Genomic DNA, 22,372 nt, shown 5'->3' with positions numbered 1-22,372 from the left:
ATTGTGAAAGCATTAGTTGTGATCTTCAAGAATCACTGGAGTCAGAAGGGGTTCCAGATGATTGGAAAATTGCAAATATTACTCTATTGTTCAAGAAGGAAGTAAAGCAGAAGAGTGAAAAATAATAGGCAGATTAGCCTGCCTTCAGTGGTAGGTAAGATTTTAGAATTCATTATAAAGGATGAGGTTTTGTACTTCGAAGCTCATGATAAAATAGGCTGAAGACAGCATGGTTTTGTGAAAGGTTGCTGGAGTTTAGAAGGATGAGGGAGGATCTCATTGAAACTTACCGAATAATGAAAGGCCTGGATAGAGTGATGTGGAGAGTCTATGACCAGAGTCCATAGACTCAGACCAATAGGACCTTCCTTTAGGAAAGAGAAGTGGAGACATTTCTTTAGTCAGAGGGTGGTGAATCTGTGGAATTCTTTGTCACAGAAGGCTGCAGAGGCCAAGTCAGTGGATATTTTTAAGGCAGTGATAGATTTATGATTAGTACAGGTGTCAGAGGTTATGGGGAGAAGGCAGGAGAATGGGGTTAGGAGGGAGAGATAGATCAGCCATGATTGAATAGCGGAGTAACCTTGATGGGCCGAATGGCCTAATTCTACTCCTATCACCTATGACCCTATGACTTTTAGAAAGGAGACAAGGAGGAATTTCTTTAGTCGGGGGTGGTGAATCTGTGCAATTCATTGCCACAGAAGGCGATGGAGGTCAAGTCAATAGATATTTTTTACAGTGGAGATAGATAGGTTCTTGATCAGCAAGGGCATCAAGGGTTTGGGTAGAAGGCAGAAGAATAGGGTTGAGAGGTTAAGATAAATCAGCCATGATTGCATGATGGACAGAGTGACTTGATGGGCTGAAGAGCCTAATTCTGCTCCTACAGTTTATGAACTATTCTGGACAGATAATTCAGATTGGGCATTCTGGAAATCTAACTACCGCAGTGTGTGTTCTTTGGAAGGATTATGCTCCTGAAACTGGTGAAGCTGAAATCAATATGTTTCTGAGCGCAGTTGCAGAGTTCCAAAAGGGGAAGTGTCCTCTTTGCTTCCAATGACTCCTCTCGACTTTCTCTACTTTATTCTCTCACTCTTTTGAGATTTAATCCATCCTGCCACCTTGCAGGCATGTGAGTGAGGTAAAAACAAAAAAGGAAAAGAGCCGAGCGCTGTACGGTGGGGGTCAAAAATTTGGAACATTTACACACAAAATTACTAGTTTCAAGCCTCTTTTAGTGCATTTCAAAGTAAAAACAGACATTACAAAATAAGGTTAATATGTCACTGTATACTAATACCATTTAAGTAAATTGGCACATTAATTGATAATCAGCCCAAAAAGGTGTTAATTGGCTTTTCTGCTGTGTTTTAAATTTTAACCCCATCTTAATTAATTTAGTTATATAATCTTGCACTTAAATTTAATATTTACTCATTACAGTTCCATCACTGATTTTCTGGCACTCTTGGTTCCAGAGCTTTGCTGGTTTATCGAGCCGGCCAAGGAAGTCGGCTATGGGGATAGATGTGCTGGCTCCAGCTGGGCTGGAGTTCCAGAGCCCCGGCCTTAGGTTGCAAATTCAACCCACCGATCGGCTGTGGAAGTCCCGATGAGGTCGGGATTGGCTGCCTTACCCAGCCCTTGGTGCCACATTTTCGGGCAGACTTCCAGGGCGCGCGGGGGATTTCTCGCGGAACCCCTAGCGGCCTCTAGTGGAATCACAGTGTTAATTACAAGTCTATACATCATTTTTTTTCTTTTTTCCGATCCGATTTTTCCATTGGTAAATGCGATTTTGGGAAAGTTAAAAACGCGGAAATCGTGCAAAATGCGCGGAAAAGCAGAAAATTCACATGCCTGACCTTGTCTTCTGTACTTTCTTATCCAGTTTCCCCACCAGCACAATTTAAAAATCTGATTGGTACTTACTATTCCTAATTCTGATAAAAAGATCAAGCTGAAACATTAATTCTCTTTCTCTTGCCACAGATGTTGCCCAACCTGTGGAACATTTACAGCATTTTCCACTTTAAAAAAATTCAAAACTTACAAGAGTTGGTAAAATAGAATCAAACAGTCCAGATCAAATGGGCCACTTAAGTTAAATAGCTGTGCATGTATATTTAGTATTTGTGTCCATCTTGCCAAATCTTGTGCCCAACACTAAAATAAGGAATGGAAGATCCTTTCAAACTTGACCATGTCACATCATCCAATAATTATAGAACATGTTCAAGGATAGGTGATGGTCTTGCTTGCAAAGTCATATTTAATGTGCTGCAACGCAAAACTGATCATTTAAATGCTGGATAGAAAGTAACAGTACCACAGAGTCAGGTTGCAGTCTAACTCCAGGGCAAAGTCTGTCGACACAAGGGAACCCTCCATATTGTATAGAAAAAGAAACGGTGAATAGTAAATGGTGAAAATATTAAGCAGGCCACCCAGGAACAACATGGTGTTTTTGACCCTGTCGCCCACCCACAAACACGCAGCTCAGCAGGGGTTTAAGCTGGCTTTAAAACTCACCTGCTCCTTGCGCCTATCTGCTCTTCTTTACTACATTACTGACTACATTATGCTTGTCAATTTTGACGGCCCTGACCGGAAACATTGTCTGTCCATTCCCTCCTTGGATGCCACCTGACTCACAGATTTCCTCCCGCACTTTGAGTTTGGGTCACTGTGCCTGCGAGGTTGCCTTCTCCCTACTTCAAGCTACATTCATTTCCCCACGTCCCAATCCTTATCGATCTCCACTCCAAACCCCACCATCTACCACCCCCACTGGTTCTCCTCAGCAACTCCCCTGGTCCACCCATTCTGTGCACCATTCCCTTTCCAATCCCATATCCAGCTGGAAGATGGGATATTCAATAGAATTTAGAAAATGTTCATTTGCTTTTAGAACACTGAATAATTTAAACAGAACATTGTGTGCCAATATATTTCATTTCCTTGAGCACCAGGCAGGCACACCTTGTCGTGGCCAGAAGGCCAGCAGACATTCCTCGCCTGTCCCCACCCATGTAGAAACCACCACCTGACCAAAGTGTCCAAAGATGCATCATGCCTGTGGACAAGTGTCTTGGCAAAAGCTGACAAATATGAAATATACTTTTTCCATCTGCCAGCAAATAAATCATCATCTATCATGGTGCAGAGAACATTTACAAGGCTATTGCCATGATTCAAGCTATAGGGAGAGGTTTGACTCTGTTCCCTGGAGTGCAAGAGGATGAGGGGTGATCTTATAGAGGTGTATAAAATCATGAGAGGAATAGATCTGGCTGACGCATACTTGCCCAGAGTTGGGGAGTCAAGAACCAGAGGGCATAGAAACATAGAAAATAGGTGCAGGTCATTCGGCCCTTCGTGCCAGCACTGCCATTCATTGTGATCATGGCTGATCGTCCCCAATCAACATTCAACATAGGTTTCGGGTGAAGAGAGAAAGATTGTATAGAAATCTGAGGGGTAGAGTGGTGGGTACATGGAACGAGCTGCCAGAGGAGGTAGTTGTGGCAGGGACTATTGTAATGTTTAAAGAGCAATTAGACAGTTACATGGATAGGATAGCAGAGGGATATGGCCCAAACACAGGCAAGTGGGACTAATGTAGATGGGACATGTTGGTCGGTGTAGGAAAGCTGGGCCGAAGGGCCTGTTTCCACGCTGTATCACTCTATTTTGCTTTGTGATTTAACTGAATGGAGCCATGCCTACCATATTGATTCATTGCAAATTTTCCTCCATTATGGTGCAGAACTTGGATCAGCGCATTGAACGATCTGTTGGAGTAACACGATAGTCAGAAGTTAGTAAAACATTATTAAACCTTTATCAAGAATGAATGATACACATGCAAGTGGGGACTGGGGAGCTGGAGCAGCAAACCCCCAAATCAAGCTGTTGGTTGCACCAAGACAATAAAGTCCTCTGCCCTACGCTGGCCACCTCAATGATAAAGGCATGAACCAGACTGGGCTCGGGCGGGACTCCTTCTCATTGGAGTGTCAGCCTTGGATTCCTGATCACATTGGCAGTCAGAAAACAGCATACAGGCAGCCCCCAGATTACAAATACCCCTTCGTACAAAAAAACTCCCATGTTAAAAAGTCCAACATACGCATGTACATATATTCATTCCTACAAACAGCAGAACTCATTATTTCCCTCGAAGATAGACACAAAATGCTGGCGTAACTCAGCTGGACAGGCAGCGTCTCTGGAGAGAAGGAACTCCAGAGATGCTGCCTGTCCCGCTGAGTTACTCCAGCATTTTATGTCTATCTTCGGTTTAAGTCAGCATCTGCAGTTCCTTCCTACTAATTATTTGCCCCCCTCTGTTTTGTGCTTTTGATGCCATTCACTACCACATAGAATGTTTTTGTGCGTTTTCACGGGGGAAATCATATTGACCTAAGATAATAAAGAATACATTTGTTACCCAGTGAGGGTTCTTGGTTGATGTGCCTTTGATTTTGATCAAAAACTTTGGATGCCATCACTACAGATGTTAGAGTCACCTCTCCTTAACAACCATGCTGGCCCGGCGATATACAGGAGACTGTTTTAATATACAAGAAAACTTTTGTTTTCTCCCAGTTTAGTGAAAGGTAATAGTAATAGAAATGAGCTCAAGCAGCCTTCTCATTGCAAAATTAATAGACATCCCAACCGTTTGGAAGGACTAAATATCATAACTATATCTGGACCTTAGAGGATTAAATAATGAGAACAGGTTTGAAATCATGGTTGTGATCTCATAGCAGTATTTTAAAAATATATTAAAAGATTTCATGGGCAGAAAATCAAGAATTCTGGGACGTGATCTTGAAATTAGAACCAGAAAATGTGAGCATTAAACAAAACAAAGCACGTGAGAAACACGTGGGTTTCTCTTCTCCGAAAGGGTTTTGGATGGATAGTTATTTTAAAAAACAGAATCTAAGGGAGATGAATGAAAGCAAGAGATGGGTGATCAAGTCACCACTAACAAACGGAATGCAGATGCAAATCTGGAGGATAAAGTATCTACCATGGCTCCTAAAGAGGATTCCTTTTGTATAATTTTTGATGGCTATAACTAAAATTGTCTAATTTAATTAAAACATATGCAGTAATAGTTCAAATAATGAGAAAAGGATACAAATCCATATGTGCCATCCATATACTAAAACTCTCGTTTGTTTGTTTGTTTGTTCCTGAACTACAGCCAAAACGGTACACGATAATGTGACAATTTTAGGCCTGCCTTACTCACCATCATCCCTTTGGTGCTAATGGAAGGTTTTGTTGAAATCGGTGTTATATTTTTAAAGTTATTCACATTTTAAAGTTTAAACTTATCTCCAAGGGAGGGAGGTGGAGGGAGGGAGAAGGAGGGATAAGGGGGGGTTGAGGGGGATGGGGAAGGGGTGGGGGGAGGTGAGGGGGAAGGGGAGGGAGGGGGGAGGGGGAAGGGGAGGGAGGGGGGAGGGGGAAGGGGAGGGAGGGGGGAAGGGGAGGGGGGAGGAGAGGGTGTTGCACCAATGCATGAGAGGTTTGGGCCCAACGGGTCCACTTGGTCTAGTAATAATTAAAAACGTACAAATTTGCAATTGAAGATTGAATACCACACCATACCAAAGCTACGTTTCTAATGATTTCAAGATTCAAGATGTCAAGATCAATTTATTGTCACATGTGCCAATTAAGGCACAGTGAAATTTGAGTTACCATACAGCCATACTAAGTGAAAAGCAACAAGACACACAGCCACATAAAATAAAATTTAACATAAACATCCACCACATTCCTCACTGTGATGGAAGGTAATAAAGTTCAAATCATCTTCCTCTTTGTTCACCCGCGGTCGGGGCAGTTGAACCGTCCGCAGTCGCCGCTGCTGGCGGTCCATTGTCCAAGCCCTCGCATCGGGATGATCGAAACTCCTTGCTTCGGGACGGTTGACAAACTCTCCGCAGCATGGAGCTCCCGGGTCGGCCTCTTCTTACCAGAGACCGTGGGCTTCACGATGTTAAAGTCCACAGGCCCCGCAGTTGGAGCTCTTCACAGACCATCCTCGGCAAAGGACCGCAGCTCCGCGATGGTAAGTCTGCACCAAGCCCACGGCTTGAAGTGCCGGGAAAAGCTGCCAACTCCTCGAAGTTAGGCCGCAGAGGGGACGGACATACGACACGAAGAAAAATCGCATCACCGTTGAGGTAAGAGATTTAAAAAAGTTTCCCCTGATTCCCCCTCCCACCCCCCACATAAAACAAACCAAGAAACACTAAAATATACTTTTAACACATACTTAATATAATAAAACAGTAGAAAGGACAGACAGGCTGCTGGCAAGGCAGCCACTGTGGTGGCGCCACCCGGTGGAATCGGGTGATGACATCTGTTTAGCAAAACTACACTTAACTGTGATGAAAAATAGTCGAGTCAGGGGTCCATATAAACTGAAGCTTTAGCCAACAATGTACAACTCTTGTACTCAAGCATGATTGTGCCTATGAATAGTAAGATTTTACTGAATTATATGCAAAAATTCACTGTAGTACACATGTAACAATAAAGTACCATTGAGAAATGATCAAGTTATCAATATCCATTTCAAGATTCAAGATTCAAGATAGCTTTATTTGTCATCCAATATTGGACAAAATTCAGTCACCCACAGTCCAACAATAAAAGCATTATATAGGCATTAAAATTACACAACCCCCAAAACACACAAAAAAAGAAACATCCATCAAAGAAACATCCATCACAGTGAGTCTCCTCCAGTCCTCTCCTCACTGTGATGGAAGGCCACAATGTCTTTCCCTTCTCCTGCCGTCTTCTCCCGCGGTCAGGTTGTTGTGGTTGCAGGCCGCGCCGGATGGTCCGCAGCGGCCCGAGCCTAAGGCGAGTCCCAGCCGCTCCCGCAGCCTCCGAAGACGGCCGGCTCCGCTGATGATAAGTCCGATCCGGGGCGGGCGAACACGCTGCCGCTGTTGCTGCACGTCGGGGCGGTCGTGGCTCCCGACAATGAAGCCCCCGCCCAGCAGAGAAAAATCCCGCGGCATATTTTAGGCCACGCCGGATGGTGAAATGTCCGCGACCCAAGCCCCAGCGGGCGAACACGCTGCCGCTGCCGGAGCTCCCGATGTCGGCATCCACGCGGCCCGAGCCTAAGGCGAGTCGCAGCCGCTCCCGCAGCCTCCGAAGACGGCCGGCTCCGCAGATGGTAAGTCCGATCCGCGGGCTCTGCGAACCAGAGCCCTGGAGGCCGCCAGCTCCAGGAGTTGGGCCGATGGTAGGCCGCAGCAGGAACGGAGACAACACCCAGAAACAAAGGTCGGGTCTCCGTTCGGAAGGGACACCTATTTACAATTTTACAGTTCCCCCCTCCCCCCCACATACACACATAGTACACAAACACAAAAACACCATATCACAACTACAATTAAGACAAAAAAAACAACAAAAACACAAAGACAAATGGACCGCAGGTAAGCCGCAGCTGCTAGGGCAGCGCCGCCATTTTGGTCATTCTTAAACAAAGACAGATGTGGTCAGTAATCAAAAGGTTTAAAGTAAACCTTCCAACAAATTAGAACATTGCCCTTGATGAATAGCAACATAACTTGTTCATTCCATTATATATATGAAATATCAGTTGGGCTTAGTATCTGCGAGGAGTGCTAGTGTTAGTGTTTCAGGTCAACATTAAGAGGAGAGCATCAAGTCCTTCAACTGATAGATATCCCCTTCTCAACAAAGATGGTAGACACAAAATGCTGGTGTAACTCAGCGGGACATGCAGCAACTCTGGAGATAAGGAACGGGTGACGTTTTGAAACGACACCCATTCCTTCTCTCCAGAAATTCTGCCTGTCCCACTGAGTTACTCCAACATTTTGTGCCTATCTTCGGTGTAAACCAGCATCTGCAGTTCCTTCCCCTTCTTAACAACTGCCAACCAGAAACAGTTAAATGTATTCGCCACGTTGCTGCTTGTGGGATATTAGTGCCAGAAGTGATGCCAGTTTCGTTAAGTGCAACAGACGCCCTACTCCAACCATTTCACCATGTGAAAGACAAAATGTGGTCAATAACCTGATAAGTCATTTCCCTGAGGAGAAAGATGTTTACATCAATTTAGAACATTATCAAGTCAATGAAAAGATCCATTTCTCACACATTGAAATGTGTTAGCAATACTGTGGCAGGTATTCAGTCATTAATACCCCAAAAACTAAGAAAATAAACATTATTTCCTGAAGCAAAATGAATAAGAGAACCCAAAGTTCCAACTTATTATGGGCATCACAAAAAATCCACAAACATCTTTTTCACACAGAGGGTGGTGAGTATATGGAATGAGATGGCAGAGGTAGTTAAGGGAGGTTCTATAACATTAAAAAAACATTTGGACAGGTACGTGGATAGGAAAGGTTTAGTGTGAGATGTGGGCCAAACGCAGGCACCTGGGACTAACATAGATGATAAACACAAATTGCTGGAGTACCTCAACAGGACAGGCAGCATCTCTGGATAGAAGGAATGGGCGACGTTTTGGGCCGAGACCCTTCTTCAGACGGAGGTCGACATGGGCAAATTGGGCCGAAGGGTGTTCCCCTACACTATAACTATTTCAAACTTGCTGCTGCAATTTTATTAAATAGACCGCAATGGTCACATTTGTAATAGTGTTTAGTTGAAGTACCAAGCACATACATACATAGCTTAATTACAGGGTTATCGGTATGAGACAGCCTTAGCTTACTCATCCTGCCTTTTAGCTGGCAAGTTTAATGCTGTTCATTTATTATTTTTAAATTAAAAAATTGAACAGCTCATGAAACGCACGCCACAATCATTTCAATAGATCTGTAAAGAGCAACAACCAGCAACTTAGTTGCAACATTGCCAATTGAATCACTACAACTTAATGCTTAGCTGCAAGTATTCTTTAATTTATGAAAGGACTGCTTTCCTGCAACCCAATATTCAAATGAAAAAGGCTTTTACCATTAGTTTCAATGCAAAACCTCAAACTGCATTCCAGAGTTCCAAGAATTTAAATTCAAATTCCTAAACATTAAATACATATAAAAGCACACAAAACGTTTCCCTTAACGTTTCTCTGAACACCTCCGCTCAGTAGGAAACACCTCCGCATAGAACGCCTTAACCTACCTGCTCTCCCGGTTGCTCAGCACTTGAACTCCCCCTCCCATTCCCAATTTAACCTTTCTGTCCTGGGCCTCCTCCATTGTCAGAGTGAGGCCCAGGGTAAATTGGAGAAACAGCACCTCATATTTTGCTTGGGTAGCTGACACTCCAGCGGTATGAACATTGACTTCTCTAACTTCAAATAGCCGTTGCTTTCCCTCTCTCCCTATCCCCTCCCTCCCACCAGTCTTACTGTCTCCGACTGCATTCCATCTCTGTCCCACCCACTCCCCTGACATCAGTCTGAAGAAGGGTCTCGACCCGAAACGTCACCCATTCCTTCTCTCCAGAGATGCTGCCTGTCCCGCTGAGTTACTCCAGCATTTCGTATCTACCTTTGATTTCAACCAGCATCTGCATTTCTTTCCTACACAAGATAGATGGGTATATCTGCAAAGACTATTACCAATTTCTACAGATGCTCCAAAGAAAGCTACTATGAGGATGTACCACAGCTTGGCTTGGCAGCAAGAAAGGTCTGAAGGTTTCCGACCCGAAACGTCACCCATCCTTTTTCTGCAGATATGCTGCCTGACTCGCTGTAACTCCAGCACTTTGTGTTTATCTTTGGTATAAACCAGCATCTGCAGTTCATTCCTACACTGTGCTGTTATGTTGCCTTTTATTTGTCTCCCATGGATGATTCCCAAACTTAAACAAATCGGTACCTTTCCCTTTAAGCATGCTTAAATTCAACACAAGAAAAACAAGACAATTTTCAAATCATACGCCAAGTTCAGAAGGGTCTCGACCCGAAACATCACCTATTCTTTTTCTCCAGATGCTGCCTGTTCCACTGAGTTACTCCAGCTTTATGTGTCTTTTGCCAAGTTCAGATCACTTGTTCTTCGCAAGTCATCTTTCACGGTTTAATCAAATAAAAAAAGTTTCTCCAGATCATACTTTTAAGTTTTAGTAAACAAACACATTACAAAAAATGGTGTGGGGGCAGAGACAGAGAATGTGTTGCAAGTTGTAAGCTGCAATCTTTTTGAAAAATGACTTATTTTCCAACTTTATCTCTCACTTCCTCATTTTGCACAACCAAAATAATCTGACGCACTTAAATGCTCTTCTCCAAGTGGGGAAACCACCTTTCTTCGACACTTTATATTCAGCGAGGTTGACATTGTGACAAGACTCCATGGATACAGCAGGAATGATGCCTCAGCTGATCAGATATGATGGAGACCCACTTCACAGTAATTGCAGATTGTTAAAAGGGAAGCAGAAAAATACAGCGTAATTGGATTGCAGTTAAAGAGAGGACAGAGTATCGACTATTTCGTTTATTCTGCCACAGTTAATATCTGAAACAGTTTTGGTCTCCATAACTAGGAGCATGTATATTGGTCTCGGAGGTAGAGTAGTTGGAGATACATTGGATCAGATCATTGGATTGGGTGTTTGATGAGAACATAGAACAGTACATTACAAGAGTTGAGACGCTCGGACTATCTTTAACTTTGCAATAAATGTTATTCACATGATTCCCTTTATCCTGTGGATTGGAGGATAGCTAATGTTATCCCACTTTTCAAGAAAGGAGAGGGAGAGAAAACGGGGAATTACAGACCAGTTAGCCTGACATCGGTGGTGGGGAAGATGCTGGAGTCAATTATTAAAGAGGTAATAACGGTGCATTTGGATAGCTGTAAAAGGATAAGTCCAAGTCAGCATGGATTTATGAAGGGGAAGTCATGCTTGACTAAATCTTATGGAATTTTCTGCGGATGTGACAAGTAAAATGGATGAAGGGGAGCCAGTGGATGTAGTGTATCTGGACTTTCAGAAAGCCTTTGATAAGGTCCCACACAGGAGATTGGTGAGCAAAATTAGAGCACATGGTATTGGGGGTAGAGTGTTGACAGGGATAGAGAATTGGTTGGCAGACAGGAAGCAAAGAGTAGGAGTAAACGGGTCCTTTTCAGAATGGCAGGAAGTTGCAAGTGGAGTGCCGCAAGGCTCGGTGTTGGGGCCACAACTATTCACCATATATATTAATGATTTGGAGGAAGGAATTAGAAGTAACACTAGCAAGTTTGCAGATGACATAAAGAGGATGTTAGAAGGTTGCAGGGTGACCTGGACTGGTTGAGTGAGTGGGCAGATGCGTGGCAGATGCAGTATAATGTAGATAAATGTGAGGTTATCCACTTTGGCGGTAAAAACAAGGAGGCAGATTATTATCTCAATGACGTCAGGTTAGGTAAGGGGGAAGTGCAGCGAGACCTGGGTGTCCTTGTACACCAGTCACTGAAAGTTGGCGTGCAGGTGCAGCAGGCAGTGAAGAAAGCTAATGGCATGTTAGCCTTTATAATGAGAGGATCAGAATCAGAATAACCTTTATTGTCATCCAAAAAAACAAGTCTTTTGGACGAGATTTTGTCACCCACACTCCAACAATAAGAGCAATAAAAATAAGCAATTACACACACAATCACAAACCAACACAAAACAAAAAAAAGAGAAACATCCATCACAGTGAGTCTCCTCCAGTCACCTCCTCACTGATGGAAGGCCAGAATGTCTTTTCTCTTCCCCTGCCGTCTTCTCCCGCGGTCAGGCTGTTGAAGTTGCCACGTTCCAGGCCAGTATAGGAGTAAAGAGGTTCTTCTGCAGTTGTGTAGGGCCCTGTTAAGACCACATCTGGAGTATTGTGTACAGTTTTGGTCTCCTAATTTGAGGATGGACATCCTTGCAATTGAGGCAGTGCAGTGTAGGTTCACGAGATTGATCCCTGGGATGGCAGGACTGTCATATGAGGAAAGATTGAAAAGACTAGGCTTGTATTCACTGGAGTTTAGAAGGATGAGAGGGAATCTTATAGAGACATATAAAATTAAAAAAGAACTGGACAAGCTAGATGCAGGAATAATGTTCCCAATGTTGGGGGAGTCCAGAACCAGGGGCCACAGTCTTAGAATAAAGGGGAGGCCTTTTAAAACTGAGGTGAGAAGGAACCTTTTTCACCCAGAGAGTTGTGACTTTGTGGATTTCTCTGCCAGAGGGCAGTGGAGGCCAAATCACTGGATGGGGTTAGATAGAGCTCTCGGGACTAGTGGAATCAAGGGATATGGGGAGAAGGCAGGCACTGGTTACTGATTGTGGATGATCAGCCATGATCACAATGAATGGCGGTGCTGGCTCGAAGGCCAGAATGGCCTCCTCCTGCACCTATTTTCTGTTTCTATGTGTATATGTTCACTCTGGATGGCTCAATTGTAAGCATGTATTGTCTTTGCACTGACTGGTTAGCACGCAAAAAAAGCTTTTCTTTGTACTTCTTTACACCTGACAATAAACTAAACTGCAAGAACAGGCCAAATGGCCCACAACGTTTGTGCATAATAGGATCTTCCTGGACATAATCCAAACCATTCCATTCCCTCCACATAAATGAACCTATCCTAATGTCTTTTAAATACCACTATCAAATCTGCCTCAACCACCATCCAGGCACCGGCCACCAAATAAAACTTTCCCTGCTTTAAACGTTCCCCTCCTCACCTTAAAGCCATGCCATCTATTTAATGTTTCCATCCTGAGAAAAAAGTATAACTGTCTACCCTACCTATGTCTCTTACAATTCTTTTACATCCATCACGCCTCCCCGCAACTTCCGGCGTTCCAGAGAAAATACTCCAACCTCTTGCTGTGGATAATATTCCCTAATCCAGGCAGAATTCTGGTAAACCTCCTCTGCACACGTTCCAAAGCCTGCAATGGGGATGATCATAACAGCCAATGAGTTGAGGGGAGTTCTCCCTACATTCACTGGAGCTTCAAATAACAACTTGCCTTGGAGCGCATAAGGATGAGGGGTGATCTTACAGAAGTGTATAAAATCATGAGGAATAGATCGGGTAAGTGCACAGAGTCTCTTGCCCAGAGTAGGTGAATCAAGGACCAGAGGGCTAGGTTTAAGGTGAAGAGGAAAAGATTTAATAGGAATCTGAGGGGTAACTTTTTTACACAAAGAGTATAAGATGTATGGAACAAGCTGCCAGAGGAAGTAGTTGAGGCAGGGACTTTCCCAACATTTAAGAATCAGTTAGACAGGTACATGGATAGGACATGTTTGGAGGGATATGGACCAACACAGGAAGGTTAGACTAGTGTAGCTGGGACATGCTGGCCAGTGTGGGCAAGTTGAGCTGAAGGGCCTGTTTCCACACTATATCACTCTATGATTCTATGACTCAAAGGTGGCATTAAAACATTTTGAGAAAGGCCCACAGGATAGATGCCAAGAGATTGTTTCCTCAGGCTGCCAAATGCAGAATTGGACAGCATGTTAAGCTTTTATCAGTGGGGTGAGGAGAAATGTCTCTTCAAGATTTTCTGCGCCAGCAGGATGCTCAAACACATTCAAAGCTTGAGACTAATAATTAGTGAACTGTGGGAACCAGTCCCAAGGTTCAGCTATGGTTGACTGAAGGGTAGTGCGGACAAGAGGGACATCAAGACACATTCATGCCTCCAAAGTCTAATTATGATTCCTCTTCTTCCACTGCCCGGGACCCAAATCTTAAAGTAACACCAGGGATGACCTACCCAAGACAAGGCCCATTGATCAGAACAAGACTGAACCTAAAACGTGCTTCGAAAATAAGACACAAAAAGCTGGAGTAACTCAGCGGGACAGGCAGCATCTCTGGAGAGAAGGAATGGGTGACTTTTCGGGTTGAGACCCTTCTTCAGACTTCAGGCTTCATTTGAGGCAGTTCCAGAAAGTAATTGGTGAAGCAACCATCCACTTTGGTTTTTTTGACAACCAAGTTCCAATGGTGATAATGCAATCACAACTCACTGCTGCCCATTCACTGACAAGGTTTAATTTATGGTCAGTAGAAGAACTGATTGAATTTTATAACTGAACTATTTCACATTTTAATCAAAGTTTTAATTTTTTGAGGAAAGCTGAAGTCAGTGGGCTTTTCCCGCTTCAACTATGAGGCGGGTCAGTGCTGGCCAACAGAGCAACTTCTGGGCATCAACGTCCAGAAATTGTCAATGGATCACAGGTGGTACTTCTTGCTGACCTGGGAAAAAGTCCCCACAAAGATCTGGCAGCCTTTGTGACAGGAACCACTCACCTCCACTTCTGGAATATTTGCTGATATCTGTCATCGGCTCAGCGAGATTGCTGGCACCCAACAGCTGTGATGTGATGCGACAGAAGTAGCCAATGGTCGTGTATATAGATGCTCCTCAACGTACGATGCTTCGACTTACGATATTTCGACTTTACAATGGTGTAAAAGCGATACACATTCAGTAGAAACCGTACTTCGAATTTAGAATATTGATCTTTTCCCGGGCTAGCGATATGCTTTTTTGACTTACGATATTTTCAATTTATGGTGGGTTTATCGGAACGTAACCCCATCGTAAGTCGAGGAGCACCAGTATAATGGTAACTCTATCTTTAAGATCGGAGTACTAGAATGGTGTGTTGTGCCAGGTGATATATTCATTATCAGTTTTGTGAATATGTGCGAGTATGCACAGTGTACTTTTGTAAAAAAGACCCACACTGGCAATGACATGACTGAAAACCTGTCCGTTTCTGTCTGCTTGCCACAACTGTAATATCTTACAGATGGCAACCAGTGCCATATTCACTGAAAGGTAAGGTGGAAGTAGAAATCAACAAGTTGGAACAAAACAGTGCGCTGGTTAATCCAGATCACAGTGATTGGGCTACTCCAATAATAGTGGTGCCGAAAGCAGACAACACAGTGAGATTGTGTGAAGACTAAAAAGTGGCCATCACTCAGGCGGTAGATAATAGACAATAGACAATAGGTGCAGGAGTAGGCCATTCAGCCCTTCGAGCCAGCACCGCCATTCAATGCGATCATGGCTGATCACTCTCAATCAGTACCCCGTTCCTGCCTTCTCCCCATACCCCCTCACTCCGCTATCCTTAAGAGCTCTATCCAGCTCTCTCTTCAAAGCATCCAACGAACTGGCCTCCACTGCCTTCTGAGGCAGAGAATTCCACACCTTCACCACTCTCTGACTGAAAAAGTTCTTCCTCATCTCCGTTCTAATGATTGTGCCCACTACCATATATCTTACAAATGGTGACGAGGTTGGGATCGAGTTCATGAACTCAACATTTAAATTCAGTGCAGGACTGTTCTGCAATATGCAGCATTGTTTGGCTTTTTAAATGCCAAATACGGAGTTGTGTCGCAGTTGTTTGTGAACTGGACACGATGGACTGCAGATCCTTCAATGCATGTAGTTTAAAACAGCAGCTTCACAAATCGTCTAGAGATTGTCATGCTATCTTTCTGTTGTGTCTGCGTGGCAAGATGGCATCCATGAGATACAACGGCCGACTAGGGACTTTCAACAAGAACCGGGACACCTTTACTTCGTACTGTGAGCGAATGGAAATGCTTTTTAATGCAAATTACATTATTGAAGCTGAAGAAACGGAGGATGGTGATCAAGTACAGGTAAGAGCATGAAATAAAGGCCTTCGAGAACGCAAAAAAGGCCATTCTATTAACTCCAATTGGCCCCGAAGTTTATGCAATTCTTACCAACGTCCTAGTCAAAGAGAAAGTAAGGAATGTTTCATTTGAGACGGTTGTTTCAAAATGTGGTGCTCACTTCACCCTAAGCCTATAGAGATTGCAGAAAGTTACAAATTTCACACAAGAAACCAGAAGTCTGGTGAGACTGGAGGTGCGCACATTATTACATTAAAGAAGTTATCTCTACACTGCAATTTTGGGACATTTCTGGATTGAGCTTTATGTGATAGGTTTGTATGTGGATTATTGGATGAGTGAATCCAATCAAAATTACTGAACACGCCAGCCCTTACCTTTGATTTGTCATGCTTTGGCCATGGAGATGGCATCTCAAAATGTACATGAGTTTCGACCAACACATGCTGTCAACAGCACTGTCAACAGTCAAAAGGCAGTTCCAAAACACAAGCATGACAAGACAAGGAAAAGGCCTTCACAGCAAAGTTCTGGGAAAAGCACAGATACATGCTATTGATGCAATGGTCAACACAAAGCAATTAAGTGCCTGTTCAAGGACTCCAAGTGTCACAACCTGTCAAAAAAGGGCCATATTACATCAGCATGCAGAGCACAATCACAGGACAAAGCACAAAAGGCTCGGCAAAAAGAAAAGGTGTGGGATTCACAACCTTGAAGATTAGTCGGAGAATGATCAACTTGGACTATACGGCATCTACACTACGAATGGTGGGTATTGAAAGGAAGACTTTCAGACATAGGTCAATCAATAAATTACTATGCTTAAGGCTGCTGATTGCACAATTACAAGCAAAGACCTATGAATCCAAGCTTAGCAATACATCTCTCTCAGAAACAAACATTCAGCTGAAAATGTACCCTGGAGAAATGTTGGAGACGTGCAGATAGTTTGTGATGCACAACACAAAGGCAAGACTCTGAAGTTGCCATTAGTCGTTGCGAGCTATGTCGATAGGGCCCACGTTGATGGGCAAAAATGGGCTCTGCATTTTCAAACTAACTGGAAATCTGTATTCCAAGTCGATCAGTTGTTGCAGTAAAATCCTGCTATGTTCAAGGACAGCTACGATGGTATAAAGAGTGAGCCAGCGCAGCAGGGGGTATGTGGAGGGGGCAGGAATGGGGTACTGATTGTGAATGATCAGCCATGATCACATTGAATGGTGGTGCTGGCTCGAAGGGCCGAATGGCCTACTCCTGCATCTATTGTCTATTATCAGAATTCGGCACGATGTGGAACCTGTCTACTGTAAACCACAACCAGTGCCATATTTGCTGAAAAGTGAGGTGAAAGATGAAATCAAAAGGATGAAACAAAACGGTGTGCTAGTTAGACCAGATCGCTGTGATTGGGCTACTCCAATAATAGTGGTGCCGAAAGCAGACAACACAGTGAGATTGTGTGGAGACTTAAAAGTGACCATCAATCAGGCGGTAGATGATGAACAGTATCCACTACCGTAACATCTTACACCAACAACATCAAATAATTCAGAGAGAGGAAACATTTCCTTACAAACAATGAAACGTACACATACAACTATAAGGGGAACTGAAATGCCACAAATAAAGTTTAAAACAATTAGCTATAGAGCTGCTAACTCACAGCGCCAAAGACCCGGGTTTGATCCTGAGCTCGTGTGCTGTCTGTACAGAGTCTGCATGTTCTCCTGGTTTTCCTCTGGGTGCTCCGGTTTCCTTCCACATCCTAAAGACATGCGGGTTTGTAGGTTAATTGGCCTCTAAATAGGCCCAAGTGTGTAGGGAGTGGATGAGAAAGTGTGATGACAGAGAAATAGTGTGAACGGATGATTGATGGTGAGCGTGGACTTGGTGGGCCAAAGGGACTATTTGCATGCTGTATTTCTAAACTAAACGTTATAGGTTGAAATATGTCAAATAAAATCAGTATGCAAATGGAAAACCGATTGCCAAACAGTAAATATGGTTTTGCATCCATTTGAATCTTAGTTAATCATTATTCTTATAATCTTGACCCCCAGCTCACCCAATAACTGAACCAATCTGTTCACCAGTAACGCGAGTTCAATGCATGGTACACAAACTGTACAAAGAGGCATGAGAACTTGACACACATCACCAGTGCAAACACAGCAATGCAGTTATGTCACCGAACTGGAATAAAGAACCAGACATACCAAGTTTACCTTGCTCGACGTGCAATGGGACCATTCATTCCTCAAATGAAAGGATTAAGATAGATTAACTGATGAAGTACCTCACTGTCTGTAGGATAGTGTTGAAGTGCAATTTGATTTTGCATTTTCACTACAGTATAACTATGACACATCATTGTCAAGATTTTGAGAATTACACAACTATAAAACTATTTCATTTGGGTTATCATACAGTTTCATACAGTGAGCCCATTTGCACGGGAACTTAACATTTAGAATCACTCGAAGCAACTGTCTTTGATAAACAATGTGTGTCATTTTCCCTTGGAATACAATTTGTTACTACGGTAACAAGAAGCAGATAACCTGGAGAGTGCAACAGTGCTGTAATCATATGTTACATTTATATAATATCAGGAGTAATGGACGCCACTGAATTGAGGGCAGACTCCGTTTATACCACCCTCTCTCGTTACCATGGGCCCATCACATTACATCCAACCCTAGCAGCTAAGTGGAGATCAGTTGATGGATTACAGCACTAAAAACAGCTATCCTGACTGCGATAATTGTGATGGGCTTTAATGAAATCTATTTGGTCTCACTCACCCACTCAACCACTACTCTGCAATGTTCTGCTTGTCTCTTTGTGTGGGCAGGAACCACAGATGCTGGTTAAAATGCTGGAGTAACTCTGCCTGTCCCGCTGAGTTACTCCAGCATTTTGTGTCTATGCTTGTCGCTTTCTCATGCAGACATTGTAACCCACTGTGGAAATAAAGATGCTTTGTTCCAAATTTTAGCTAATTCCTTTAAACCTGTTCCATCGGGTGACAAAGGTGAACCCAACCACTCTGGTCTGACCATAATCTCTTAACTTCCTCTCCAAAACGACGATGTTTATCTTTCTGCCAAATCCTATGCTGAGAACCCAGCTGAGACCAATCAGGGAGATGTGGTTTAAACATCTTATATATATATTTTTTTTTTCTAACAATTCTATTATAACGCTAATTATGTCAAAGTCCTTCATGTCATTTTGTTTAAGTCTTCAGCAAAATCCTTTAAAAAGTTTGTGAACAACCCCAAGATGTTCTGCATCCCATTTATATTGTACTTAGCTATGTTGACACCCAAATGAATCAATAGGCAGGCCCCTGAATTAAATTATATCTGCCATGAATCCACAATTTAATTTTCCCTTAAATCACACACTATTCAATTTTGATTTTGTCCATTATTTGATATTTTACCAAGTTGATTGTTTCCTTACAAATACACAACAAATGAGTGCCAAAGGTAGACACAAAATGCTGGAGTAACTCAGGACAGGCAGAATCTCTGGTTAGAAGGAATGGGTGATGTTTCGGGTCGGGACTCTTTTTCAGAAGAAAAGTCTCGACCCGAAACGTCACTCATTCCTTCTCTCCAGAATCGCTGCCCGTCCCGCTGAGTTACTCCATCATTTTGTGTTCATCTTCGGTGTAAACCAGCATCTGCAGTTCCTTCAAACAAATGAGTACTTATGGAATGCCACATTTCAGGCCATATACTTAAACATATGACTGCCCCATCTTCCTGTATCATAACGGACTGTAGCCACTTACCTAGCCATCGTTTAAAAATGTGAGCAATTATTTACCCATTTTGCCAGTATTATAAATATTGCACTTCATAAATATTTGAATACTTATGCATAACCATTTTAAGATAGTTTCAAGTACCAATAAATGGGGGAAGGGGGAGATGAAGTGGGGTAACAGGGGCACAGGCGAGAATGGGAGGATGAGAGTTGAATGGTGGTGCAGAGAGAAGGAATGGGGAAGTGAGGAGTGGAATGGGAGTGCAAAAAGGGGGAGGAAATGTGGGGGATAATGGGAGGCGGATAAGAATGAGGGAAAAATAGGGGGATAAGAATGAGGGAAAAATAGGGGGATAAGAATGAGGGGAAAATAGGGGGATGAGAATGATGGGGGCAATGGAAGGGGGGGCAACGGGAGGGGGGGGCGGCAACGGGAGGAGGGGGCAACGGGAGGGGGGGGGCAACGGGAGGAGGGGGGGAATGAGTGCTGCGTGTCTGGGCTGCGTCACGGTCATTGTGACATCACAGACGTTGCCGGGTTCCCAGACACCCGTCAGACGTGTCCCCGCGCGTCCCCGCTGCGCGCTCCCGCCCCAGACCTGCGCGCTCCCGCCCCGCGCGCGTCCCCGAACCGGGTCGCGCGCTCCCGACGCCCCTTTGTGGCGCTTGGGCCTGCGCGCTTCCAGGACACTCACCGCCGCCTCCGCCGCCGGCCCGAGTCGAGCGGATGCGGTCGCTGCCCGTCGCCAGCCCAGCCTCGCCGCCCCGCTCACCGGCCGCCGCCGCAGCAGCAGCAGCAGCGCCCCGGCCGCCCCCGGCCGAGCCGCACTCCTGCGGCCGCCGCCGCTCCTCGTCCACTCGCCGCCATCATGGCCGCTACCCACCCAGCCCCGCGCGCATGCGCCGCACTCCCCGCTACGCCGGCCGGGGCTTTGCACCTGCGCGGGGGCGTCTGGGAAAGCCGGCCGCCATTACGGCAGCGCGACCCTGCGTCACCGACACAACAATGCTGGAGTCACTCAGCGGCACGGGCAGCGTCTCTGGGGAGAAGCAATGGGTGGCTTTTCAAGTCGGGACCCATCTTCAGGATGAGAGTCGGGGGAGAGGGAGACACAGAGATATGGAAGGGTAAGGTGTGAAACGAGACATCAAAGGGGAACACACAAAATGCAGGAGTAACTCAGCGGGTCAGGCAGCATCTCTGGAGAGAAGCAATGGGTGATGTTTTGGGACCTCGATACCCTTCTTCAAAGGGGACGCTGGTCAAGGGAAATGTAGAATAGATCATTGATAGCCAGAGAATAGATCAGTGTGCACACAGAACGGTCTCCCTTGTCAGAGCGAGGCCAACTGCAAATGGGAGAAACAGCATCTCATATTTCGCTTGGGCAGCTTACAACCCTATGGTATGGGGGATGAGAATGATGGGGGCAATGGAAGGGGGGGCAACGGGAGATTGGTTTCTCTAACTTCAAGTAACCCTTGCATCCCCTCTCTCTCCATTCCTCCCCCGCCCAAGTCATACCAGCTTCAAAGTTGTCTTGTTGAGTTACATTGTCTGTACTCATTTTCACCTAGACCACAGCTAACAATAGACCGTTTCCGTTATCATGCGTATCTTTCATTTCTTTGTTCTATATCTCTCCTTCCCCTGACAGTCTGAAGAAGGGTCTCAACCCGAAACGTCACCTTTTCTCCGGAGATGCTGCCTGTCCCGCTGAGTTACTCCAGCTTTCTGTGTCCATCTTTGGAACCTAATATTTAGATTTTTTAGATTTAGAGATACAGCGCAGAAACAGGCCATTCGGCCCACTGGGTCCACGCCGCCCAGCGATCCCCGCACCTTAACACTATCCTACACCCACTAGGGACAATTTTTTACATTTACCCAGTCAATTAACCTACATACCTGTACGTCTTTGGAGTGTGGGAGGAAACTGAAGATCTCGGAGAAAACCCACGCAGGTCACGGGGAGAACGTACAAACTCCGTACAGACAGCGCCCGTGGTCAGGATCGAACCTGAGTCTCCGACGCTGCATTCGCTGTAAGGCAGCAACTCTACCGCTGCGCCACGGGGCCGCCAATTTGTTGGTCAATTAACATGTACCATTACCAACTCAGATTTTTCTTGTCAATTATCAATAGTATCTTTAAGTGCTACACAGCCATTGATCTCGAGAATGGGATTACTAGATTGGTTTATTATTTTCAGGTGTACCAAGATATCGTGAAAAGCTGTTTGCCAGCTATCCAGTCAAATCTTATAATTCATGAGAAAAATCAGACCACGCACAAGTACAACAGGTCGTGCAAAACAAAAAATACCAGAGTGCAGAATATAGATTACAGCATTGTATCGTTACAGTTACAGAGACAAAGTCCAGGGTCCATGATGAGATAGGTAGGAAGATCAGGACTACACTGACTTATAAAAGGACCATTCAGTCACCTGATAAGAGCAGTGAAGAAGCTGTTCCTGAATCTGGTTTCATGCTTTCAAGCTTTGGTATCTTCTGCCTGATGGGAGAGGGGCATGACTGGAGTGAATAAGGACCTTGATTATGTTCCCGAGGCAACGTGAAATGTAGATAGAGTCAGTGGTGGATAGTGACAATGGTCTGTATGATGACTCGGCCACATCTACAACTCCTTGCACAGAGCTGTTCCCACACCAAACTGTGCTGCAACCCGACAGTATGATTTTTACAGTGGCTTTGTAGATGTTTGTAGGAAGCACTGGAGACATGCTAAAGATACTTAGTCTCCTGAGTGCCAAGTACTTTATGGGCCATCGGTTCAATGTGGTTGGTCCTAAACAAACATGGACGTTCAGGAACCTGAACCCTACCATCTGTACTTCAGCACCATCGATGCTGCATTCCATCCAGCAGTCCA

General features: G+C 44.4%; 1 protein-coding gene across 3 annotated transcripts in view; it reads right to left on the bottom strand.

The window, feature by feature from the left end:
- Positions 1-20,362, bottom strand: part of znf148 (zinc finger protein 148) — a 43,161-nt gene extending 22,799 nt beyond the window's left edge. For 2 of the 3 annotated variants that reach the window (XM_078404175.1, XM_078404177.1), the window contains exons 1-3: positions 20,171-20,362; positions 17,362-17,463; positions 3,736-3,800 (exon numbers count right to left, since the gene is read on the bottom strand). The gene's annotated coding sequence lies outside the window, so the exon portion shown is untranslated. The remainder of the gene's footprint in view (positions 1-3,735; positions 3,801-17,361; positions 17,464-20,170) is intronic. The other variant, XM_078404176.1, reaches the window with a different exon arrangement.
- Positions 20,363-22,372: the final 2,010 nt, after the last annotated feature.

The sequence above is a fragment of the Rhinoraja longicauda genome, chromosome 8 (assembly GCF_053455715.1).
Source record: "Rhinoraja longicauda isolate Sanriku21f chromosome 8, sRhiLon1.1, whole genome shotgun sequence".
NCBI lineage: Eukaryota > Metazoa > Chordata > Chondrichthyes > Rajiformes > Arhynchobatidae > Rhinoraja > Rhinoraja longicauda.
This window is presented reverse-complemented; position numbering and strand designations above follow the sequence as displayed.